At 45.1% G+C, this 27,418-nt stretch overlaps 1 protein-coding gene and 1 pseudogene across 1 annotated transcript in view; one reads left to right on the top strand and one right to left on the bottom strand.

The window, feature by feature from the left end:
• SPAG1 (sperm associated antigen 1) overlaps window positions 1–27,418 on the bottom strand; it is a 1,725,603-nt gene that overhangs the window by 414,766 nt on the left and 1,283,419 nt on the right. The window lies entirely within an intron of this gene.
• LOC138498741 (beta-secretase 2-like) overlaps window positions 23,819–27,418 on the top strand; it is a 44,574-nt pseudogene continuing 40,974 nt past the window's right edge.

Genomic DNA, 27,418 nt, shown 5'->3' with positions numbered 1-27,418 from the left:
ATGCCATGAGGCTGAGCAACCTTAGAAAAATCGAAGGCCGGCAGATGCTGGGCATTCTGAAACATTGTTACCATCTGCAGAATGTGATGAGCTCTCTCCTCGGGAGGTGAGGCTTTGCCTGAGGAAATATCCAGGATTGCTCCGATGAATTGGAGTCTTTGGAATGGTATCATATTTGACTTCTTGTAATTGAGGGGGAAGCCCAGTCTGTGTAAGATGTGGCAGGTCATGGTTAGATGTTGCTGGGCTCGTTCGGGTGAACTCGCCCTGATTAACCAGTCGCACAGGTAAGGGTAGACGTGAATCCCCCCCTCTCCTGAGACTCGCTGCCACTACAGCCATCAGCTTGGTAAAAACCCTCGGGCGGAGGTCAGACCAAATGGCAGAACTCGAAACTGATAGTGAGAACCACCACTGCAAACCTCAGGTACTTTCTGTGTTTGAGATGGATCGGCACATGAAAGTAAACATCCTGAAGGTCCAATGATACCAACCAGTGCTGGAGTTGGAGAGCCTGAAGGATCTGAGAAAGGGTTACCATCTTGAACTTGTCCTTCCTGAGGAACTTGTTCATGTGTTTTAAGTCTAGGATGGGTCTGAATACTCCGTCCTATTTTGGGATGAAAAAGTGAGGGGAGAACCAACCCTTGTTCCTGTCCGCTACAGGTACACGTTCTATTGCACCTTTCTCTAGCAGGGTTAAGATCTCCTGCACAAGGAGCAAGTCTGAAATTTTGGCAGAGCTGGCTCCCGTTGGATGGTCCCGAGGCCTTCTTTGAAAGGGAAGGCAGTAACCCTGTACTACTGTTTCCTGTGCCCAAGCATCTGAAGTAATGCCCCGCCATTCATTCAGATGCTGAGTGATTCTGCCTCCCACCAGGGTTTTGTGGGTCAAGGCCTCAGAGTGGCTTTGCAGCAGCTGCAGCAGTGGCAGAGAGGACAATTGCCACTGCTAGGGCTGATCTAGCAGTTTTTCCTCTTCCACCACGAGGACATTTCCCATGTGGTCATAACCCTTTTTTCCAGTGCTGTGTGAACGGGAAGGACATGGTCGTTTTGGGGGCCTTCACTGAGGATGTCTGTCATGTCATCCTGCTCGTAACTAGGGGAATTTCTGTACCACCCCATAAATTCTACCACCCTATTCATAAGGATTTTATATCCCAACTCTGCATGATCAGCAGGGTTGGGTCCGTCAAAATCCTCTTCAGGAGAAATATACAGCCCACTGGCTGTTTGCAGGCATTCATATAGATCATCCCTCTTAAAATGGGGATCTATTAATTCCTCAGGGACATCTCTTGTACCAGATTTTACCCCAGCAGGGGATAGTCCTCTTCAGAGGATTGCTCTTCATAAAAGCCATAGATTTTAAAAGATCTTGCCTAAGCTCAGGATGGTACATTTTATCCGATGATGTAATGGGTATAGATCTCGGCTTCGACAAGGGGGGCGATTTGGGAGCCGGAATTAACGTTGGCCTCGACAAAGGCGTCAATGTCTTCGTCATAAGCACTGTCGAGTAAGTTGTTGATGCTACCTTCGATGCCGGTATCGAGTGAGCCTTTGATAGGGGCGTTGAGGAGACCTTCGACACCGACTTCGATGGCAGATGGACACTATGCGCCATTTTGTCAGGTGTTACCCCGAATTATGCACCAGAAGGCTTATTTTGCTTTCTTTATATAAGGTGTCAGAGAAATGTTTTCCGACGACACCCTCGATGACTTTTCGCCAGAATTGGCACGTTTGGTCTCTGACCTCCCTCTGTCACTTCTAGCGTGAGCTGGGGCATGGTCTTCATACAACTTTTTTGAGGGGGTCTGGGCCGCATACTCAAAAAGATTTTTATTATCGAGGCTCTGAAAGCCTCCCATTTTCTGGGGGAATTGTGCTTTGAAGGGCAGGTGATAACCCCTGTCTCAGACGACGAAGAAGAGGAAGAGGGAGATCAGCGTCGTCTTTTCTTAGTTTTTTTTCAATGAACAAGAGGACGATTTCCTCGATCGACTCCTCAATCTTGATTTCCTCGACTTGTGTCGAGATTTACCACTCGACTCCCCAGAGTCTTTCTTTCTTCCCGAAGAAGACTTCGAAGACTCCTCCCCCACCGCAGGTTACCTCTTTGTTACTTAAGAGCTTTGTTGGTCATTGCCTGACAGGAACCGCATTCGTCGACCCGATGGTCCGAACCCAAGCACCAGAGGCAATTTCGATGGGGGTCGATGACATCTTCTTCCCGCATTTCTGACACTTTTTAAAGCCAGTCTTTGGCGTGGAAGGATTTGATGAGGAAGACAGTTCGAAGAACTGAGGCGCCGTTTTCGTGACACGAAGTGAAAGATATTGGAAAAACGGAACCGAGGCCAACGGGCGCAGCTCGAGCCTTTTATACTGCGGATGACGTTGACGCTCGATGGCAGCCCTCGAGGGACATCGAGGCTGCGGCCTAGAGTACAGCGCCCTCTGGTGTGGAAAATTTTTTTCTCAAAGCAGCAAAGCTGAAGATACGAATATCTAAGATGAGGAAAACATGGGAGGACATAATCAATTTGAATGGCCAGTATGGAAGTTCAACCAGACTCTCTTGTGCTTGCTAGCAATAATTCAAGGGCACACCGCAAGGAGCTACATTTCATATTTAGCATTGACAAATATATGGCATTTAAGCTCAAGCCGCCCCGAGATCACCATTCAATTATCAGCGTGGTGTACGTCAGAACCAATGCACTGTAAACGTTCCATTTGTTCTGAAACTATTTTGAAAGTGGAGGGGGCAAGTAAATTAGCTTTCAAAATCGTTGTCTAGTGGTTTTAAATCCAATACATTTTTAAGCAACTTAATTTTTTTATTTTTTTTATTTTATTTTTTTTTAAAAAGTCATTGGTTTATATAATTAAACCTTACATTTATGTTTCAATAGAGAAAAGTACAAAAAATTGGTCATCAGCCATTGAAGAAAAAATATCAAATTAAATCAAATCAATGCTTGTATGGCTTGCCAAAATCGTATAACAGCTGTAATCATCCTTCTGTTATTTCCTGCTAACATCAACGACCAACGTTCTTCGGGGTCTGGTATCCTTGTGGATTTTAGGTATAATCGAGCTATTGTAGTACGTTTTGGTGAGAGCACAGTACATATCATAAGCAGGTGGAGGATCGATTCTATAGAGTGTTTTCTTGCAGAATCTACATGTCTACTCGCGGGGGATAGTTCGATTTCGAAGCCCATTGATTTCCTGTGTGGGTAAAATGTTCAATCTTAGTCGAAGGTATAAGTCTCTAACGCCCCGATCAGGAAACATTTTGAGGTAGGGCGGGAGTTCATTAAGCGCTCTCATGTCATTTGTGCAGTTCAGGGTTAATTTATGCTGGTTTTTGATTTCTTGTGTCTTCATCCAGTCCAGTCTTGCTACCTGCAATTTTGCTTTTTGTGGTCGGTTTAGTAGCATGTCCAGCGATATGTTGACGATCCTTTGCGCTTGGACAATTTCCACTTGTTCAGAGCTGCAGCGTTGATGTTTGTGGAATTATCGCGTACTATGTCCCATGCTGGAATGCAATCGGTGTTCAGGATTTTCCTTAGTAAGTCAAGTTGCTTCCATTTTATGATAGAGTTTAAAGACTGCAGACCTAGTTCAAATCATATACGTGCCGCAGGGACAGCATTGGGTAATGAGAGAACCTTTGCCCAGAAGATTCATTCTTTTTTGCTCCATGTGTGTTCGTGTAAATTAATCATGGTCTCTCCACCATAAGCCAAAATTGGCACGGCTTTCTGTTTGTAATATAGAATAATCGGTTTAATTGAAAATTTTCCAAATTTTCTATGAATGATTAGTGCTTGACGTGCCATTGATTTTGCTTTGGCTATGAGATGAGTTGCCCAAGGTTCTTCATTTACCGACTGATTAATCCACATCCCTAAATATTTGAAGGCTTTCACTTGGATGAGTTTTTCATTCTTCAAATAGAAAGTCAGTCTCTTGATTGTCGGGGTTATTCCAGCTGTAAGTGCCATAACTTTTTTTTTATGTTGATTTTGAGTTCATTGGCTGTCATATAGGTGTCGATGTTCTTCAATGCTTGTTGTAGTCCTTTAGGAGTCTTAGAGAGTAGCACAATGTCATCTGCATATGACATTATGGGAAGGACTACTGAGTTCAATTTTGGTGGATTTGTTAGAGGAGAGGCTATAGAGTCTTCGAGATCTGCAGTGAAAAGGTTGTAGAGTGCTGCCGCCAATGGACAGCCCTGTTTCAGCCCATGCCAGGTTTTAATGGGTTGTGTTACCAGGCCGCATTTGGAAAGTCTGATCCGTATTTCGGTGTTAGAGTACAAACGTTTTATTGGTTCGAAGATGTTCGATGGGCAGCCCCATTTTGATAGCTTTGACCATAGCAAATCTCGGTTAGCATACGTCTGGGTTTTTGCTCTGCATGATTCGTGTTTTAACAAATTGAGAAGGAATAAGTTAGTCGTCGTACCAAGATATTTAGTAAAGCCCGTCTGCCTTATTGCTAATCGTTGTGTCTCTTTTGCCCATCTGGTAAGTTGTTGTTGAAGTATATTTGCGCAGATCTTTCCCAAAGGGTCTAACAGGGCAATAGGTCTGTAGTTTATAGGATCATTAGCCTCGTCTACAAAATGGGCACGAGTACTGCTTTTTGCCATGAGTAAGGTACAGTTTTTGTGTTGTTGATTAAGGCCAAGATTTGAGCAAACATTGCAGCCCATATCTCCGGATCTTTTTTGATAATGTAATTTGAAAGGCCATCTGGCCCTGGTGCTCTTGATACATTCAATTTGGTGATAGTTTCACTGATATCGATAGGAGCACAGTCCAGTGTCCAATTGAAGTTTTGAGGAATTCATTCTAATGACTTTCCATTAGAACGTGGTTAGTATAGTTGTTCGAAATGTGACTTCCAGTTTGCCTCAGAAACATCAGAGATTAACTTATTCCCATGTTGTTTTGAGGTGTTTAAAAGCTTCCATAAGTCACAGGTATTGCCCGGACCTAATAATCGCATCATGTTTTCTGCATCGTTTTGTTCAATGATCATCTTGTTGTTTTTGGACCAATTTTTTAAATTTTTGCTTGGCCTTTTCAATTATTTGGTTCTGTGTTGAATTTGGTCCTTTTTTGATTTGTTTTATCAATTTTTTAAGTTCTTTTTTCTTAGCCGCTATTAAGGGATAATAGGCGTGTTTATGGTCCTTAGAAGGCATAATTTTCTTGTTGTTCGGTTTTTGGTGGAAAGTGTGTAGGATCCATTCATAATTTCATTTCTTTAAGTCTTTCATTTCAGTACTTCTGAAGATATCCGGAAGTTGGTTAGTTTGCTTTTTGGTCAGTCTTAGTCAGTTATTGGCATTGTTTATTTCTAAGTCTGGTAGATCTAAGTAGGTCGAATTGGGTCTTGAAGCCGGCCATGTTCTTATTAGTATACAATGGTCACTTGCTTCACAATAGATGTTTTCCGCGTGTTGAATGGGGGACTGTATTGAGTTTGATCGATATATGTAGTCAATAATTCCACGACTCTGAGCTCTCGCCCATGTAGCAGCCGGGAGATTGGTTTGTCGGTCGATTGCATCTAGTCGTGTCATGCTTCTATGTGTCATTTCTTTGGTCCATCTTCTGGCACGGTGGTCAAGACTAAGGGTAATAAGTTCTAGACCCAGTTTAGAAAAGAGGTGCAAATTCAGATCACCACAGACTATAAATTTAATGCCAGGATAGTTGAGTGAAGCTTCGTCCATTGCAGTAAAGCATTTATCTATGTATACATCATCTGTGATACTATGAGGGTTCAAGTATGTATTAGTATGTATTAAGTACACATATATATTGGTTTTGGATATTTAGACATTCAGATTTATTGATGGTTTCCGTTTCATGGATACATTGGAGAGTTATAATATGTATCCAGGCGTTAATAATTTCATGTTTAATTTCCTTAAGATGTGAGTCCATACTAATTAGTATCAGTAAACCGGATGAATGTCGTCCTTTGTGATTGGAAATAGCTGGGTTCATATAGATATTGAATCCATCACATACCAGTTTATGGGAATACCAGTAATGTCACTTGTAGACATATCACATCTGCTGTTTTAAATTCCTGCCTGGTTTGGCCAAATAGATGGTGATGGCCTCTCGTATTCCATGAGCATACAGTCAATAAGGTGTTAACGTTGCAGCTTGATTGCAAGTGCAGAGGCTGAAAAGTGGTTTCTGCACAAGAATATGAATAATCTAGTATCCTCTTAATCGGATAACGATGTGTCGGAGATTCGTGAGGTGCCGTTCTTCGATGATCGTGGGCCGGAGAGTCAGGGTAGGTCCTTTGATTAAATGATATACTTGAGTTTGATGAATCAGTTATCGTGATTTGTGAATACATTGAACGATCATCATGCGAGTTGTGTTCGATGCTTGGCGCTACTTGGTTTGTTTCAATTGTTCTCAGCCGGAAACCCAGGGTTTGCAGGGCGTCTATTTCGGACGAGATAATGCGCAGAATCTTGTTATTACTGCAATGTAACCATATGGAGTCTAGCTTGTCTGGGCTGATAAATTCAATCTGGTCAATATCTTTTGTTGTTACACCAGCGAGACCAGGGATGGCATGTAGAAGACGAAGAACATTTGTTCGGTTAAGAACCAGTGTTTCATCATTTCCGCAGGATCTTTCCAGATTTAGTATGTTTTGAGAGGCAGGTTTCCTTGGATCTATGAATTCCGGTAATTTCGGTAGGGTCAGTTCTCTTGGTAATAGTGATTCCTCTATTAGGGAGGTCTTTGAGATCAGTGAACCATCTAGATTTGTTACCTCGCATGAGTGGTGATCTTGACCAACATTTCTGGAGGGTAGCTCCATCAAAGAAGATGATGAATGGTGGATTTCAGAGCATGTTTGGTCATAGCAGTCTATTACTAGTTGTGAAGATTCATTCAGTTGCAGTTCATTGGGGTTACTTATATTTTGCTCTTGATTTGAATATGTCGAGAGATTTATTAGCAGCTCCAATGTTGTAGCGTCTGTTTCAACATCATGAGAAATCTCTGTGATCTCGGAGTTGTTAATGGGCAGGGGAATTTTGATGGCTGGTTTGTTAGGTGGTATGATCTGTTTGGCTGGAGGAAGCGTGAGATTTCAGAGAAAAGCTCTCGAGCCTCTTTGTTTTTTGTTTTTTTGTCTTCGGTTTGGTGTGTTAGGTGGTGGGCGATTGGTGTCAAATATACTGTGTGTGTCTGCCCCTTCTCTCTGTTTATTCTGGCTGTTAGGGAGAATTCTCTGTTTAGGCTGAATTTCCTAACCTAGTGAGTCCCCCAGCAGCTTTGCTGGATTTTTGGAGTTTGTTTTTTTCCATCCTGCCAAGAGTGAGACTCTTTTCTCCCACTCTTGGACATGTATGTGTGTAATTCCTTTGAAATGTCAATGTGTTCGATGGGCTATGGGGTCTTTTACTCCATAGGGTCTCATATGTTTTTCTATGTGTGTTACACCGCACCCTACGTGTCGTAACACGGGGGCGCCCTAGCAGTTTCCCCACCATAGACTCCATACCCGGGGACTGACTACTGTCTCCCCGGGCATGTAAAGTCACCTTTGGCTTTACTAGACCTAAATTTACTAACAGAACTAGTACCAACAATCTTATTGTGGACGTACTAGTAGGGGTAATTCGATTACTCCTGGATCTGTTACTCGAGGGGGCACTGTCCCGTCCCCCCTCGTCGAGTTTTGCCTGGTGGCAGTGGAAACTACTTGTTACGTTCGACCCCGAACATAACCCTATGGGATTCATCCCATTGTTGGAGATTGATACTTTTTCTCATTAATCTCTGACGTACCACCGATCTGCTTATCTTAAATAAGTTTATCGAGTGGTATTTTCTGCCAGAACTCGGTTTTAAAGTGGCGTCTGTGTTCGTCTCTGTGACTCCTAAACCAAAGGTCGAGCCCTTTTTTCCACTTTTGGTGGGCTCTGTACAGAGACCCTCCAAAGTGGTGCCATTCTGTCTGGGTTACCACAGGGGTGTGGGAGGGGGTTTAGGCACCCTGGACCGAGTTGCCTTGCCAACTCCGGTCGCACTCTGGAGTGATTGGCCCAGGTGGTGAGCCTTCCCGCTCACCACTTAGCATGTGTTGATTGACAGCTAGGCTGAATGAATGGGGGTCTTCTGCATAAAAGCAGGGCTTTTGGGACTGGATCTTCAGAAGTCGCCACAGGACCTAAGAATCCGACGAGGTTAACGCTGAGCCGACCTGCAACGACGACAACTCCGGTGGAGCCCTGCTGAGCCGACTCACCACTTCCCGACGACAGAGGAGATCTCCCTGCCGGAGAGTCTCTTCCCCTGACTGGTGGGAACAACCAGTCCCCTTTGCTTTTTATTCTCCGCAGGACGCAGTGATCGAATTGCCCGTGCAGAGCACCTCGGCAACCGGATAGCCACTACCCCTGTACCGCGACCAAAAGGTGGTGCCTTGTGACGGAGCACTCCGCGGCTGGTCTCTTCCCTGGTGGTGCACCGGACTTCACTTTCCTTCGACGACGAGATCATCTTTACTCTTGGCAAAGAACCAACGTGCATCCACCACCAGGAACAACTGCCCCCGCCGGAGCTGCCCTCCACAACAAGGTACCGTGTCCGCCTGGCTTCCCTTTCGTTCGGTTCGAGTGAGGTGTCTTAATCCTCTCCGTTCCGTTGGGTCGCCTCCAAGCTTTTCTCATTCGTTGTTCTGAACTGGTTCAATCTACCGATAACAATTTGCAATACAGACTTGAATGCATCTCCACTAGAGACTTTTTGGGACATCGCGCCTTGCCTCTCTCCGAGTGGGCCTGGCCTCTGAACTTTACGATCTATTGTGATTCTTGCCTTCCTGCCTTGCATTTTATCCGATAGGATCGAACTGTGTTGATTTCGTAACCTGCCTATCTTTTTCTCTCCCGTCCTAACTAATATTCGAGTGTCATCTGGGTTGAGGTATACACCTCTGTCTGAAAATAAGTGGTACCGGTAGAGCCTAGAGTTGTCGATATTGCTAGGGGGATTGATCGTCTACTTCGTAGAGTAATTGTGTTTGATTTGTTTGCAGTGATTTGCCTTAGTGTTTTCCATAGATGTTCTGTTATAAATAAATGCCTTAATATCTCTACACTAAGCCTTGTTGCGTGTTTGCTTGTCTTGCTGTGAAGAATTGCCCTATTTTATATACTCCACATACTGCTCAACTTTTCTTGAGAGAAGTCTGACTGCTCAGCCACAGCTACCAAGTGAATCTGTGTGGTGCAGACTGCTACCAAGTGGGTTCACCGCCAACTCCTGTAGTCCTAAATCTTTTGCAGTGGTCTCAGAGGGAACTGCACAGGTTTCCGCCTAACACTGGTGTACAGCGGTGGGATTTGTTTCGAGTATACAGTTTAGAGTGCTTTTCGACACTGTAGGATAACTAACCACAAAACTTTGCACAAAAAGCAACTTTCAAAAAACATGTCTACGATGGAAACTTACAGTCAAGAGTCTTTGTCAAGTGAAAATACTGAGAGTCTGCGAGCTCTCTGTAGGCAAGAGAATCTTCCTGTAAGAGGCAAGAAGTTAGAACTAATAGAGAGATTGCTGGCAAACCAAAGTCTGGGTACTGGTTCAGAGGAACCAATCTCCCCAGCGAATGTAGACGACAGTAATGGTTTTGATCTGAATCGTAATTCTGATGATAGCGATGAAGAGGCTGACGAGGACGGAGAGGCTAACGAAACTGTCTCCCCCGCTCCTCTACCTGCCTTACCAGCTGTGCCTACGGGGCCCATACCAGGTCCCACAAGTAACCCTGCTTATTTTGAACTTGAAAAAATGAAGCTCGAATTAGAATATAAACGGTTCTTGGCTCAATCTGAACGAAACCAAGAGCTCGAGTTCAGACGGATGAATGCCCAGGCTGAGCAGAAGCAAGCTGAGTTAAGACTCAGAGAAATAGAACTTAATCACGAGTTAGAGATGAAAAAGTTGTCTATGGAAAATGCTTCTCTCTCCTCTGGTTCCTCTAGGAGCTCCAGTCCCAAAAGACCCTGGATGCCAAAGGAATTAGTGGGTATGTATGAACCGAGATTGGATGTGTTGGATTGGTTGAAACTGTTTGAATACAATCATGGGCTCCAGGACATCACCGGGAATGCGTTGTTTCCCTGGTTGTTCTCTAGGCTTCCTCCTGTTGCGACTGATGTGGTAATGGAGTTGGGGGAGGCGGATAAGACGGATTACGAAAGTTTGAAACTAGCTTTGATAGCTAGATTCGGGAAGACCCCTTCCCAGTATCTTAAGAGGTTTAGAACCCTCAAAAAGCAAGATGGTACCCCTTGGGCTACCTGGGTGAGTAAAGGGTTGAAAAACTTAGAGGGATGGATTAAGGGTTACAAAGTGAACACTTATGAGGGTATGAGAAATCTTTTTATGTTGGAGTCTATTTATGATGCCTGTTCTCCTGAGCTCAGACAGCACTTGGCTGATTCGAAGGAGTTGGATTCCTGGGCACTAGCTAAGGCTGCTGACTTGTGGGTTGCCAACAGGGCTACTCATAAGGATTCTGGGGCAACTCAGAAAAAGGATGAGGGAAAACAGCCTAAAAAAGACTCAAAAGCGAATTCGAATAACTCACATTCCAAAGAGGGCCCCAAACAAAACCAGAAGGGTAAGCCACCGGGAAAACCACAGCAGAATAGTGTGTCTTCTGGTGCCAAACCGGAAGGAGGTTAGAACAAGCCACCATTCCAGAAAGCATTCGGTAAATGCTTTGTTTGTGGCTCGACTGACCACGTGAAAGGAGATCCCAGATGTAAGGGTAAACCTTCAGGGGTCCAGCTTGTCTCCTTAGCCTTCGCTCCAGAGGAGGAAGTCCAAATGGCAAGTGGAAACTTTCTACTGCTAGCTGACGAACCCATTGGAGTCTCAGCCAGCGTTTCTTTAGTATCTCTGGGGTTGTGGGAACAACAGAATTTAGATGTCTATAATTCTATCCCCGATAATACTAAAGAGTATTATAAGGACAGTGTCCAGGTGAATGGTCAGGAGACTCCTGCCATTAGGGACACTGGGGCCAGCATAACTGTGGTGGATAAATCGTTTTTATAGGCTGAGGATGTTGCTAAGGCACCCAAACGCCTCACCAAGTTAGCTGGAGGGCCTGTGCAGATGCTTCCCCAATTACCAGTTCTCATCCAGTGTAACGACATGACTGTGAAGATACCTGTCAGCATACAGAGTGAGGTACCAGGACGCGTACTGTTGGGTAACGATTTGAAAACTCTCTGAGTTGTATCGCATACTCCCAGACCTCCTAGTAAACGGTTACAGGAGCTAACCAGACCCGCACGAGAGAGGACCATGTGCGGTACTCTCCAGGAGATGATGAAGAAAGAAATCACTCCTGCTCCACTGGAATTGTCGGCCGCTGTCTCCAAGAAATGCAAATGAAAGGGGAGAACCCAAAACTATTGAGATGGTCGATCTGCCTGCAAGGGTTTGATTTCACCTTTGAGCACAGGTCAGGGTGTCACCACCAAAATGCTGATGGTCTCTCTAGGATGCATGTCATCGACTAGAGGTATGAGGTTCATCCAGGAGTGGATTAAATCCTCCTGTCCCTTAGTCTGGGGGGGCGAGTGTTAGGGAGAATTCTCTGTTTAGGCTGAATTTCCTAACCTAGTGAGTCCCCCAGCAGCTTTGCTGGATTTCTGGAGTTTGTTTTTTTCCATCCTGCCAAGAGTGAGACTCTTTTCGCCCACACTTGGACATGTATGTGTGTAATTCCTTTGAAATGTCAATGTGTCCGATGGGCTATGGGGTCTTTTACTCCATAGGGTCTCATATGTTTTTCTATGTGTGTTACACCGCACCCTATGTGTCGTAACACGGGGGCGCCCTAGCGGGTCCCCCACCATAGACTCCATACCCGGGGACTGACTGTCTCCCCGGGCATGTAAAGTCACCATTGGCTTTACTAGATCTAAATTTACTAACAGAACTAGTACCAACCATCTTATTGTGGACGTACTAGTAGGGGTAATTCGATTACTCCTGGATCTGTTACTCGAGGGGGCACTGTCCCGTCCCCCCACGTCAAGTTTTGGCTGGTGGCAGTGGAAACTACTTGTTACGTTCGACCCCGAACATAACCCTATGGGATTCGTCCCATTGTTGGAGATTGATACTTTTTCTCATTAATCTCGGACGTACCACCGATCTGCTTATCTTAAATAAGTTTATCGAGTGGTATTTTCTGCCAGAACTCGGTTTTAAAATGGCGTCTGTGTTCGTCTCTGTGACTCCTAAACCAAAGGTCGAGCCCTTTTTTCCACTTTTGGCGGGCTCTGTACAGAGACCCTCCAAAGTGGTGCCATTCTGACTGGGTTACCACAGGGGTGTGGGAGGGGGTTTAGGCACCCTGGACCGAGTTGCCTTGCCAACTCCGGTCGCACTCTGGAGTGATTGGCCCAGGTGGTGAGCCTTCCTGCTCACCACTTAGCATGTGTTGATTGACAGCTAAGCTGAATGAATGGGGGTCTTCTGCATAAAAGCAGGGCTTTTGGGACTGGATCTTCAGAAGTCGCTACAGGACCTAAGAATCCGACAAGGGTAACGCTGAGCCGACCTGCAACGACGACATCTCCGGTGGAGCCCTGCTGAGCCGACTCACCACTTCCCGACGACAGAGGAGATCTCCCTGCCGGAGAGTCTCTTCCCCTGACTGGTGGGAACAACCAGTCCCCTTTGCTTTTTATTCTCCGCAGGACGCAGTGGTCGAATTGCCCGTGCAGAGCACCTCGGCAACCGGATAGCCACTACCCCTGTACCACGACCAAAAGGTGGTGCCTTGTGACGGAGCACTCTGCGGCTGCTCTCTTCCCTGGTGGTGCACCGGACTTCACTTTCCTTCGACGACGAGATCATCTCTACTCTTGGCAAAGAACCAACGTGCATCCACCACCAAGAACAACTGCCCCCGCCGGAGCTGCCCTCCACAACAAGGTACCGTGTCCGCCTGGCTTCCCTTTCGTTCGGTTCGAGTCAGGTGTCTTAATCCTCTCCGTTCCGTTGGGTCGCCTCCAAGCTTTTCTCATTCGTTGTTCTGAACTGGTTCAATCTACCAATAACAATATGCAATACAGACTTGAATGCATCTCCACTAGAGACTTTTTGGGACATCGCGCCTTGCCTCTCTCCGAGTGGGCCTGGCCTCTGAACTTTACGATCTATTGTGATTCTTGCCTTCCTGCCTTGCATTTTATCCGATAGGATCGAACTGTGTTGATTTCGTAACCTGCCTATCTTTTTCTCTCCCGTCCTATCTAATATTCGAGTGTCATCTGGGTTGAGGTATACACCTCTGTCTGAAAATAAGTGGTACCGGTAGAGCCTAGAGTTGTCGATATTGCTAGGGGGATTGATCGTCTACTTCGTAGAGTAATTGTGTTTGATTTGTTTGCAGTGATTTGCCTTAGTGTTTTCCATAGATGTTCTGTTATAAATAAATGCCTTAATATCTTTACACTAAGCATCGTTGCGTGTTTGCTTGTCTTGCTGTGAAGAATTGCCCTATTTTGTATACTCCACATACTGCTCAACTTTTCTTGAGAGAAGTCTGACTGCTCAGCCACAGCTACCAAGTGAATCTGTGTGGTGCAAACTGCTACCAAGTGGGTTCACCGCCAACGCCTGTAGTCCTAAATCTTTTGCAGTGGTCCCAGAGGGAACTGCACAGGTTTCCGCCTAACACTGGCCCAAGTTTATTTGATCGGCAGTTTTTCCATTCGAGGAGCAATTGATTATGACAGAGTCTCCGTGGGGCGGACAACTCTCGCCAATGGAGTTAATAGTAGGCGTTTTGGACTCTCTACTGTGATTAGTATTGGCAAATTCTGTTTGTTGTGGTTGATTGCTGTCACAAGTGGCGGTATTACAACTAATGGATCAGTGAGTTGCATTTCCATGTATTGCTGTGGGCGAGGCTGATGGACACCCTCAGTATTCTTCATATTTACCCGCATGAGGTTGATTAAGACATCTGTGAGATGCATTTTTTCAGACCTGTCCTTCCGCGCTATGTCTGCAAGGCGCTGTTGCCACATCAGGGTTGCTTCGGCTTCTACTTTCAGTCTTGTTTCGAAATTTAGCATTAATACTTCTTGTATCTTTAGTTTTGAAAATACAGAGGCAAGGATTGTAGTTTGATCTTTAGCAACTTCCATTTGTGTTTCTTGAATCTTCATGTAGGGAATTAGTGCTTGTGTACATACAGCAATAAGCATGTTCTGCAGGTCAACCATCGTTGTAGCAACCGATTCTTGCGGGTTTGATTTGTCTGTATTATGGAGAGGATTTCTATTTTCTGTGTTAGAATTGGGTGGGATATTATAGTAGAAACTGTCGGTAATAGGTGTACTTGTTGTTAGATACTCTTGATGTTTGTTCGCATTGTGGATGTGAGGGGCTTGCTGTTTTAGTCTAGGTTCTGTCGGATTTCTTGATAGTTTTTTCTTTTTTGCCTCTTGCAATTCCATTAGTGCTTCAATTTCTGTGAGATCAAGTGAAAGTCTCTGGAGACGTTTATCCGAGACTAGTTGGGAAAATTCATGTTGTTTTTCTGGATTATGATGTCGATCATGGAGAGCTTTCCATTTTAGTTTGGCAGCCTTTGCCTGTTCTTTCTGCGCGGATTCTTGTCCTGCACCTTCAGCTGCTATGTGAGTTAATGGGGTATGTGCTGCCGCAATCTGCTCATTACAAGTAGTTCTTGGCTGTTGAGTGTTATCTGAACAATCTGTAGTTGTCATTGGTGATGTAATCGCGGTTTGAAGATTGTCTTTAGTATCGGCTTGGACGGCTGTCTCCATTAGTGAACCAACTTAATTTTCTCAGCGCAAAATGCATAATTTGTCGCTTAACATATACAAAATTCCTTGTCCGAGAACCCTGAACATCTATATAAAATTGTCTTTAAATCTAATCCGCTGTGGACTAACGTTACTAACCAGTGAATTTAAAAGAGCATCTCTGCAAAAAAACAAATCCTGGGTGGGGACAAAAACCCTTGTAACAAGACTGACATCCTATTCAATTGTGATCAATATTACTCTCCAAGTGTGGTTTATTTAAAATGCATAATTTCTCAAAACCTTTCCCAATGATGTGGGTTTGCTTAATAAACGCCTTTTAATACATAATTTAAAATATATACATTTTAACCAAATATAACCAGCCCAGTGCCATTTTAAAGTACAACATTCCACAACCATTCTTGAAATTTTTACGGAGACCCAAAACCTCATGAGGTCATGCGTTATGTTACGTTCAGGGTTTGAAGTTGCCAGAAGCTGGGAGCTATTTAGCGCCTGGTTATAGTCAAAGGAAGCCTGGTTAACTTTACACCAACAGCTACCAGGAGCTACCCATGACTCCTTGGTCAAGTGGTGCCAAACACACATACGTATGTGATATTAACTGTGTAGTTATGTAAATATATTTACAGGAGAATAAAGGAAACACCTAAGGGGCATTTAAAACATACTGTATAAAATGCAATGGGCAAGTTAAAGTTTGCATCTTGTGCTCATGTTACATTTGCTGCTTGCTCTGGGCGGACTCCTGTTTCGCTAGAGGTAGCTCCTGCCTAATGGATGATGCCTGATGCCCAGGAGCTGCTTTTTGCTCCTGGTCAACAAATCCCAATTTTGACAATGTTATTTGATATTTGTATGGTGCCTACTGCCATTGTTATGGTTTCGCAGAGCTGTAGGGTGAAAGGCCCTTCGTAAAACCGACATCTGTGAAAGCATGGAAATAAAAAGAGCATTACCTTGCATGTGAATATTAAATAGAATTAGGTGACTAGTCAATTATTAGCAGCGATGACTAGTTTAAAACATTATACAAATCATGCAGAGCATCATGTTCAGGTGCATTGGTTGGCTGCTATGTCAGTGACTAGATGACAGCAAGACCAACATTTTTGTGGGACTCAGCTGTGTTCTATGGGTTGCAGTGAAAGAGGGGGACTGGGTATTATAAATAGTCTATAAACCCTTCAGACAAATGGCTAAGGTAGAGGGCTCTGCTATAATTTACATGCAGAAGTCATGCACACTGAATGCAGTCATGGCAAAACAACCTGCAACCCTGCACTCCCACCGCTGGCCTATTGCATACAGGTCCCACGTATTCCTCATCTTTGATATTCAATATCCAGCTTCAGCTGCTTTTCGGCAGACAGGGCGCTGTGCGTCGATACAGTCGACTCAATGTCCTTCAAGGTCCTCTGTCTCGGGGATGATGTAGCACACGCAGTGCCCCCTGGCTTGAGTTCTGTTTTTTCGTGTCATTCTCATGTAGAGCTACCCGCATCAACACGGGTTGGACCGTACTAGGCTCTGAAGGAGCGTAAGCGGTAACAGCATGGGAAATTCTACTGAGGGGTATGCTGGGAGGGCGATGAGGAACACATGGGAGGAACATCCAGTCGAAAGAACGTTACCAAGGGTAACTTGTTCTGCGAATGGATTGTGTCTTCCCACGTATTTATCTTTGATGGACTCCAAAAGCAGTGTTAGTTTTGGTGGAGGGATTAAGAATTGTCATCAATGGTTTTCATGAACCGAATGGAGGACAGCTCTTTCAAAGCTTCCATCCTGACTTAGGGTAAAATCAAGGCAGTAATGCTTAGTGAAAGTGTGTATTGTGGACCACTTATTTTTTATTTTATTTTAATTTTATTTATTTATTTTATATTTTACTTAGCTGCCTTACAAATATTTTTAATAGGAACACCTCTTTGCAGAGCAGAGGAAGTAGCCATGCACCTAGTGGAATGGCCCTCAAGCCTGTAGCATTCTGAAATAGCTAGAATAATCCACCTGGATAAGGTCTGCTTTGTCACAGCCTGACCCAGTCTATGACTTGCATAACCAATGAATAGTTGGTCATCCAGATGAGGTTTTGACAACCTTGAAATGTAGAAGCTCAGAGCCCTAAGTGGATCGAGCCTGTTCAACCTCTCCTCCTCCTTGCCAGGTTGAGGTGGAGGATACAAAATGGGTAACACAAGATTTTGTCCTAAATGAAAGTCTGAAATGACCTTTGGTAGAAATGATGGCTTAACCCTCAGGACGATCTTGTCCTTGTGAAACACTATAAATGGAGGTTTAGAGGATATTGCCTGCAACTCATTCACTTTACGGGCTGAAATTAGTGCAACCAACAAGATGGTCTTGAAAGTTAGTAACCTTAAGGGACATGAATGGAGAGGCTCAAATGGTGCACACAAGACATTTTAACACCAGATTTAGGTCCACAAACAGGAACCTGAAAGGGAGATGGAGGGAACACATTAGTGAGTCCCTTCAGAAATGGTATCACCAAAGGTATCTTAAAATATGAGCTCTCCTCAGACGAGCGCTTTAAGATGGATAGCACCACCAAATAACCTTTAATGGTCCCAACCCGGAGCCGCAGATTGGCTAGGTACAGTAGAAAGGATAACACCTCCAGTGTTTTGCATAGCAAAGGGTCCACATTCTTGTCCCTGCACCAGCTGCAGAATTTGTTCCAACCACAGCAGTACAAAGACTTTGTTGCTGGCCTTCTGGCCTAAAGCGAAATCTCCATTAAGTCATCCAGGAGGTCCCAATCCTTATACCTCATCCTCTCAGAAACCATGCGTGAAGGCCGAGTGTCTTGACCTCTGGATGGAGAACCCGATCCTCCTCTCGCGAGAGAAGGTCCTTGGTTTCTGGAAGACGTATTGGAGGGCAGATGGACATGTCCGGAAGGTCTGGGTACCACCTCCTCCTGGCCCAATCCGGGACAATTAGGATCATGGATTTCCCAGACGTTATCAACCTCTCATGATCATGTGAGGAATGGCGGGGACTGGAGCAAACGCGTACAAACTAGTCTCCTAGAACTCCTCTTGGGGGAAATTCCCTGGTGCAGTACAGTTTGCACTTCCTGTTGACACTGATCGCGAACAAATCCACTTTAGGGTTTCCCCAAAGGGTGAAACAGCATTTAACAGCATTTAGAAAAGAAAAATAACAATTTGCAAGTTCGTACCAGGAATTGACCTTGAGCGCCATAACAAATCAAGCAACCAATGAAATCCGAGTGTACATATCAATAATCTTGTCCTCTTTATTAGCCTCTGTAGAGTGCTATAAATAATCCTAGTGAGCTACAGAAGACTAACAGGCTGAATTTCCACCTCAGGATTCATTAGTGTACACTAGGTGAAGTCTAATATATGGCTCCTAGCAAGGGCTAGTTATCTTACAGAACTTTGCACGCTACAGCATTTGTTTTAAATACTTCATGGTACCCACCATCAGTATCCATCCAGCTCTACAAAAGGTACAGTGGATCCATCTAATAACAAATTGCAACCTCTTTCTGTCCCAGAGAAGCATCCTATATTTTTACATTAGTTGTATTAGTGACCAGAACCAGGAGAATAAGCTTCCACAAACAAAGAAAATATTGCAGACACCAATGATATGAACTACAGGATTTTAAGCTTTATCTGTGCTAGTAGTTGTTCTCCCAGATATCGAGTTCAAGAGTGCCTCAGCCCTGACTCAGCCCTGACTGTGTCCTTCTCATTCCACGTAACACACAGTTTTGCTGGATGAAGTAATCCTGCTTTAATGCCTTTGCTGAAGAAGGATTTCTTAAAAGAATGTATGCTCTTTCTTCTCTTTGCAGTAACCAGTGCCAGATATGGAAAGAGGAGCACCCTAGGGTGCAAAAAGTGCACTTGCCACTAGCCATTGGCTAGTAATATTTGACTCTTGGCGAGTAAGAAATGGTGTGCTGCTTGTATGTATAGACTTGAGGTGGCGAGTGACTTATGACTGGCTAGTAGCTTGTAACTTGAATTTTTGCCAACTGGTCTAGGGTAACTTTTGCATTCGCCGCCTTCAATATTCCTTCCTGATCTCAATGTCAGACACCTTAATGATGAGTGTCCCAATCCAGTATCCTGCATCTTGTTGGGTGTACGCATTTTAATGCATTAACACTTGTCTATGAATACAGGGTCATCCTCTACATTCAAATCTAGCACATCTAGGGGTCAATTGAAACACATTTGGATCATCACCTTCTGCTCCAGAGGGGAAGCCGATGACTAATTTGTTTTGCTTCATACCACGTTTTCTAGATATTCATGCCTGTTCACCCTGTCTCTATTACCCTTAATCAATGCTTCCATTTCTTTACTCATTTGTTTTGCTACCAGTGCAATCTGGGCACATTGATGATCCAGCTCCGAAGTGCTCTACACCAAGGTCAAAGTTCATGATTCAAGTTGGGCCACCTTCTCATTTAACTTATCAAATTTGTTCTACAGCAGAGATCCATTTTTCCAATACGCCCCGGTGCAACCAGCACTGGTTCCCATGATGGAGAGGATGGCCTTTATGACTCACAGCTTGTTCTACCCTCACAGTTTGCTTTGCATTGCTGTGTAAAAAAGTTGATGTCTGCCAATTTCTCCTTTTTACTCTTCCTGGTTGACATTTTAGTTTTAACAGGGGAGTCAGTGGGGATCAGGATAGTAGAACAAAGCATACAGAGCACGGGCGACGCCTAAACTAAAGATGGCTGCTGAGCAATGGCCAGCCAGGTAGGACTTTGTCTGAGAATACTCAATATCTTCTGATCACTCGGCCATGCACCAAGTTCCTACCTCGCTGTCGCCTCCAGTCAGCTTTGCCACCCAGCACTCACAATTTGGGTCAGATCTGGGGCAGCAGAAGACTGACAAGTACTGATGTTGCTCCTGGCCTTTTAGCCACACTGTGTCACACTCGTCCCTTTGGTCCGTAGGGATTCAAACAGAAGCCAAGCAGCTTCCAGTGAGAAGGAGGGACGGAGTTGCTCACATCTCCTGTGCAGAGTTAACCGGCCCTCAAAGACTGCCGTTCAGAGTGCAATTCCCAGCCGAAATAAGATTTCCACTGCCCACTTGAGGGTTTTACATGATATTTAATGTCTCCTCCACAGACCTCTGGTGAAATGCAGCCATCTTTGTTGGCAGCCAAGCCACGTCTCTGAATAGTTGTTTTATGGCATTATTTGCATACACCTTTAAGATTAAAAAAGAAGGAAACCATTATTTCACATAGTGTCTTTAAATGTTGCAAGCTCATCACTGCCAATCTGAAATTATATCAGATGGGCCGTCTAACCGAGGGCCCACTGGCCAACCTCAAGAAGTACAGACAATTTTGGGGCACTATGTGGAAGCCTGAGAAGTTTCTAAACGGGGTATAGGACAATGACCCCAGATTCCAGCTCTATATAGAACCAAAGACCCCCCAAGCATTTAGAAACTGACAGGACCGCACCCGTGCTCCAGGTACCTTTCCCACAGAATCCAATTCCTAGTTCTTCTACCTACACTATTCTATACCCATCTAGTTCAAGATTGATCTTAATTTTTCCTGGTAGGGTGGCATATAATAGGTGCACAGTGCTTGTGATATTGATGGACAAACCCTGCTAATTTCAGAAACTTTGCGTTACCTCAAGCGGTTTTCTGAATCCTATTGATGAACTGATGGGTGATCTATATACGATCCCATCATCCAAAAAACAAAACACACTGCTCTCTCTTAAGTTTAGGGTTGTCTGCCTCAAACCTTTTTCAAACTCCTTAATGTATAATAGATAGTGGGGCAAGAAACAACTCTGGTGGACACTGCCGTCTCTATTTGGAAAGGTTTTCTTAACTTTTCCCTCTTGTTCACAATAACAACTGCATTGTTATCGAAATAACGGATCAAAACTTTGTGTTTGAAACACTGCTGAAAGGCTGCTAAACTTACTGCTCTGACTCTGCCAGAAGGCTTTTCCTGAGTTCTTCTACGATTTCCTTTACCCCTTCAGGAGGCTGGATATAAAAGCTGCAACACACACGTGTTCTTGCTCCTCGTGGCTCCGGCGATTCCTTTGCTCAGGTACATTACTGGCCTTTTGTTTAGGCTGAATTGTCTGTGTAAACCAAAGATTACATCTTGGCACGTTTGACCCGCATGCTGCTTGAGACTATATGATTGTCTTCTCTTTATCTAATTACTTTGCTTATGGGGGCGGGTCTCCAGGCGGTTGACCGAAGGCAGGACTTGTGCCCTTGACTTGTGTTGCACGAACTGACGGTTGGCCTGCTCTTTTTTTTCCTTCACCGTACTGTATTTCCTATACGAGCCCTTTGATCTGGGTCTGACGGTTATTTTTTTATTTTTGCCCGCCTTGAGGCTTACCAGACTGATTATTTGGCAATCGATGTGAGGGCTGGCCTACGAAGTCAAAAAGGCATGCCCACGCAACTGGATGATATTCTGCCGGATCTCCTGGGCAACATCCACAAGTCCCTAGATGGGGCAAAGTGGTCGTCTCCCACCCTAGGCCAACCGACGAGTTCTACCTCCCTGTGTGTGTTGCCTCCCTCGGTCAACCCTTTGGCAGGGAATATGGGAGCGGATTCAAAAGACGTCTTCTCAACTACTTTCTCTATGGCCCAGCAAATGCCCTCAAGTTACAACGACCTATGTCATCTTGTTCCTACCAATAAAGCTCCGGTCCATAACACCGATACCTTGCGTGCCTTCACTATACTTGCCATTCCTACTGGAAAGTCCTACTCCAATATCCCTAAACATCAAAAACCGATCCAGCCAATATTGGGTCAAACATTTATGGATAATTATATCCTGAAAGCGACCTCTACAAGTACTGAAATTAAAATTACCCAAAGCATTTAGAGGTGACCCTTTGTTGGACCACTTGGCTATGAGTACCCAGGATTTATTTAGTGGGCACAACAACATCACTGACATTAGTATAACTGAGTGTGCAGATAAAGCTATGGATCTGCCCCATGCCAGTGAAACCCCTATGTGTCCCTTACAACAGTCGAATGGTGGCCTCACTCAAGATACACCAACTGCCCTTACGAACATCACTGATGGGATTGATGCGGCTAAAACTACCTCCTCAGAGGATGTATGCAGTCAGGGGGATAATCAGGAGCACGGGGGTTCCCCAAGACACCATACCCTCAAAGACCTTGATGAGCGCATCGGATTAACCCACCCGACAGTTTCCGCCTTAAACGTGGTCCTTAGCGAATTTATCAAACTGTACGACAATCTATGGGCATAACTAAAAAACTCTCAAAGACTAATGGCAGACTAAAATCGACTGTATTGGCATGGAAATCCTTGTGGAGATGAGTAACAAACTTGACTGGATTGGAGCCGAATTGTGTCAGAGACCAACAGTGTTGGCCCAGTTACCGGGCTTACATGGGGGTCCGATGTCGAAGATTATCCCGCAGTTGCTTCCCAAACGAAATGAGATAATTGAGATATCGAACAGCTCGGTTTCCCTTGATGTCCCCATTAAGCGATCAACAATGGTTCCATGCAACGAAGTGGGCCTTGCTTGCTCTCTGACCGGTGCTTTCCCACCCTCTCCAATTGTTAATCTACCTGTGAATTCTCCCAATATGAATGCTATTGTTGAACATGTCCCACCTGAGGCTAGTGTCTCAGCTTCGGGCGGAAATTCTGAGGCTGTTGCTCCTAAAAAAAGCCCCCCGCAGAAGAGCCCTAGGCCGCCTTCTACTAAATCATCGCTAGATTCTCTATTTAAACCAAAATTAGGGCTTATCCCAAAGGTGGGGGCGAACCCTGCTGCTATTGTATTGAAACCTAAGCTGGTGGACTCAACTGCCCAAACTGACATGCTCACTTTTAGCACTGCCCAGGTTCCATGTGCTGCGCAAATGCGCAGCCTAGAGACGCCTCGGGAGACATCTAAGGTCTCTAAATCTGATGGTCTCCAGCAGCCATTGGTTCATGCCTCATTTACTCTTTTGCCTTTGCAATGGGGCTGTGGCTCTAGGAAAACTAAAATGCTTGACAAAGGGAATTTTCCAATAGACCCACCCCTGCCACAGGGGTTAGGCCTCTTGCCTTCTAGAGATCATTTAGTAACCTTCATATTGCCACTCTCAACTCTCGCTCTGCCGTCAAACACTCCTCTGACATCTGCCACCTCCTTGAAGAACTAGACCTTGATGTCCTTGGTCTTACTGAGACATGGTTCACGGCCAGCTCTGTTACGAGCTTTGACACTCTCCTCCCTGATGGCTACAAGATTCTCTCAGCACCCAGATCCTCCCGGTCCGGTGGGGAGATAGCCCTGATCTTTCCTGAGTGGATTCCTGCCTCTATCATTCCCACTCAGACCTACTCCTCTTTTGAATGCCTCGTCTGTAGGCTTTCTCTCTCGCCTACCCATTCTCTTACTGTGGTTACCATCTACCGGCCTCCTGGTCAAATCACCTCATTTCTCTCTGAGTGGGCAGACCTCTCCTCCTCCCTCCTGGCCTCTACCACTCAACTCCTCCTCCTTGGTGACCTAAATATACATTTAGGGCCTCATTAGACAGTAGGCGGTAAATTCCGGCCATTACCGGCATGGCGCTATTAACGTGGCCGCCTTGGCCTGATGCCGCTAATAGCGTGGCATTACGAGCACGCAGACACGAGCGCAGCACCATGCCGGTAATGACCCTACTGCCATACCGCAAAAGACCCCAAAAAGTCCCTTACCGCCATCGACAAAAGTGCTGATAGCACTTCCGCCCTCCCGCTACATGCAAATAGCGGTCACCGCTATTAGCGGTAACCGTAAAATTGCGAAAACGGAAATAGCGTCATTGCACAGGAACGGTAAAGAGTATGGCGGCCATCTTTAAAAACACAATCCATTGCCATCCTCTGCATCCAGAACCTGTTTCCACACAACTCCAACACCAAATCATCCCGGATACCCAGAAGAGGCCAAAGGCTGTCAAGAAAGGCGCAGATCGGCAGCGCAAAGAAAAATTCACCAGCGAGGAGCTGATCATGCTAACACAGACCCTAGCGGCAAATGCCAATGAAGTAATCGCCAATGACATGCGGCGTGAGACCCTCGTCAAGAAAAAGGCCATCTGGGCAGAGGTTGCCCACAAAGTCAGTGCGTTGGGCACCACCACCCGCACTGTCAAGGACTGCAGAAAGTGGTGGGATGACCTACGGCTCCGGGTCCGCAGCATTCTGGCTGCTAATCGCAACCTAGCTATGGCCACAGGAGGTGGCGCTGATTCCCCAATAAAACTCCGGGAGTGGGAGGAGACCTGCGCCAGCACAATTGGCGTGGAATCGATTGAGGGAGTGGGAGTGGGAGACATGGAGCATGGTGCGCCCACTTCATCAGATGGAGGTGAGTGTACACATGAAACAATGCACTGTGAAGGGTGAGGGGCCCCCCAAATCTGAGTCCACAATCAGCCCATGGAACCAGCCACAAACATACATGCATGCATCCCCACATACACGTGCAACACACACCCATTCATGCATGACCCACCTGACATTCCCATTACTGAATTCCCAACTAAAGAGGTCCCAATGCATAGAGCGGCATGACGTAAACATTCTGCATAAGGCACGTAGAACCATAACCGATGATATTCCCTATTTTTGTCCCCTACAAGATCACAGACAGACAGTGATGAACCGGGCACTGTTTGTTGTTTGTTTATTTATTTATATGGCGCACCATACCCAGGGGCAGCAGGGCGCAGGCAGAAAGAATATGCGAATCTTACAATGTTACAGAAATATACAGTTGAGATAAAATTATAGACATATGCAATTAAGGGTTACAGGAATGAGAAAAATACAAATCTTCACACAAAAAATATCAATATCTATACAAAGGAGTGAAATATACAGATATGTACAGGGGGTGTTTGTGGCGAGAGCAAAGACCTCAAACAGAATGTATCAGTATCTATACAGAAGTGTAAAATGTACAATTAAATGCGGTGGTTGTTGGAGTTCAAATGACTGATGAGATTCCTTCTAAAGTGCAAATAGGGTTGATCGGCTCTCAGGTTGTGTGGCAAAGAATTCCAAAATGTAGCAGCTTTCACAGGGAAGCTGTTACCTCCAATGGTGGAGAGTTTGAATCTGGGAATTATCAGACAGTTGGAATTGATAGTTCTTGTTTGTCTGATAGATGACTTTCTCTTTACTTTGTCCATCAGATAACTAGGGACAGCATTGTTGAGGGCTTTATGGGTTAGGGAGGCCAACTTTAGTTTGATTTTATTGTCGGTGGAGAGCCATTTGTGTTGGCGTCTGGTAGTGGAGATGTGTTCTCTTTTATTAATGCCGAGGGCAGCTCTCAAGGCATTATTTTGTAGGATTTGTAGCCTATGGGTAATGGCTTTGTTAGCACCGCTATATAGGGCATTACAATAATCGAGCCTGGAGAGTATGAGTGCTCTTGCCAAGATCATACAGCTATCATTGGATAGGAATGGTCTGCCTGCTCTTATTAATTTGCAGGTATACGCAGTGGTGGATGCTAGTGAGTTGACCTGTTTAGTGAATGACATAGTGGCATCCAGGTAAAAGCCAAGGGTTTTTACCTCCCTGGATACTTTGATAGTGTTGCCGTCTATGTTGAATTCGGCATATTCAAGGCCTAGTTTATTGATATTAGCGGGGGTACCCAGGATGATGAGCTCTGTCTTGTCATCATTCAGGCATAGGCCATGACATGCCATCCATGCCTGAATGATGAGATACACCCTATTCACCAACTCTCTGTCCTTACTGTGATCCCGAAAGTGGGAGGAGAATCTGAGTGTCATCTGCGTAGTTGGTGTAGGTGACACCCAGATGATCCAGATCGTCGAACAGAGGTTTGGTGAAATGTTGTATAATGTGGGGGAGACGCATGAGCCCTGTGGGACTGCGCAAGTAATAGGAGAGGGGTCTGCTGCTGCTGATGGGGAGAAGACTCACATTGTTCTCTCGCTCAGAAAGGATTCAATCCATCTAATGGCTTCTGGGGAGAAATGAGCAGCTGAATCCAGGTGTCTGCAGAGGATCTTGTGGTCAACAAGGTCGAATGCCGCGGAGAGGTCAAGTAGGAGGAGGAGTGCTGTCTTTCCCTTGACCCTCAGGTCATCAATTTGGGTCTTCAAGTCAATGAGAGCTGTTTCCGTGCCGTGTAATGGGCGGAAACCTGATTGTCTGGAGCCTAGTAATTTGTGTAGTTCTAGGTATTTTTGAATCTGGACGTAGGCCACTTTGTCCAAGATTTTCAGTAGAAAGGGTACCGTGGTGATGGGGCGGTAGTTGGTGGGGATGAGAGGATCAAGCGTCTGCTTTTTAAGGAGGGGGAGCACCCAGGATTGTTTTAGGTTGGAAGGGATACTACCTGAGGAAAAAGATGCGTTTATAAGTTTGGAAATGAAGGGCGACAGGTCTCTGGCTGCGTCCTTGATTATGTGTGCAGGGCAGATGTCGCCTTTGCAGTTTGAGGGTTTGAGAGAAAGTATAATTTTCTCGACCTCCAGGATGGTAGTTTTAGAGAAGGAGAATGAATTGGTGTTTGTGCTTGGTAAAGCATTAGGCGGAGGTGTGGGAGGGTTGGTGAGGTTTAAGGAATCTTTTTTTAGTTGAATTTTGTTTTGTAGGGTGTTTATTTTATTTGCTAGAGCATGTTGGATGTCTGCGCACCAAGTCTGGTGCTTGGTGCAGGTGTCGGGTGTGGCAATGGGTGACTCAAGTTCCTTCAATATGGAGAAGAGCTCCTTCATACTTGAGTTGGAATTAGCAATGCGATTGTTGTAGGAGTTCCGTTTAGCTAAACAGATTTCAGCTTTGTATTGACGAGATATCGTATCAAGAATGGCTTTCTTTTCACTGGAAGGACAATTTTGTCCATGGTAGTTAACATAATTTTATTATATTCGTGAACTAGTGTGTTGGGATCTAGATTGTCTGGCAATGCGTTTAGCGTTGGGAGGATGGCTGGGATGATTCTTTCTACTGTTATATTTTTCCTATTTCTTGTTAGGCAGGGTGGTGCCAGTGACACAGTTGTGGTAGGTGGTCTGGAGGTCAGTAGGTTAAATGAGACCAGGGAATGGTCGGTCCAAGGTAGTGGTGTGGTAGAGGAGATGACCGCTGAGCAATTGCATCGGCAAACCAGTCTATGGTTCTTCCCTTCAGGTGAGTGGGTAGGTTGGCTTTTTGTGAGAGTCCGAGTGATGAAATAGTATTGGCTATGGTGGAGGCATGCATGTCTGTTGGATCGTTAAATCCTAGGTTGAAGTCACCTAGTAGCAGTAGTTGTGAGGTGCTTTTCGCACCAGGTGGATGGTGAGGGATTGGGTGTTATTTATAGGGAGTTTGGCAGTGAGGGATTCGCACGATAGCAGGGTTTGAGTCGGGGATAATCTGAGAGCTAGACTTTCTTTGGATATGATAGCGATG

Source organism: Ambystoma mexicanum, chromosome 5q (assembly GCF_040938575.1).
Source record: "Ambystoma mexicanum isolate Mex_15411 chromosome 5q, UKY_AmexF1_1, whole genome shotgun sequence".
Lineage (NCBI taxonomy): Eukaryota > Metazoa > Chordata > Amphibia > Caudata > Ambystomatidae > Ambystoma > Ambystoma mexicanum.
Note: the sequence above shows the minus strand (reverse complement) of the source record. Positions and strands in the feature narration are given on the sequence as shown.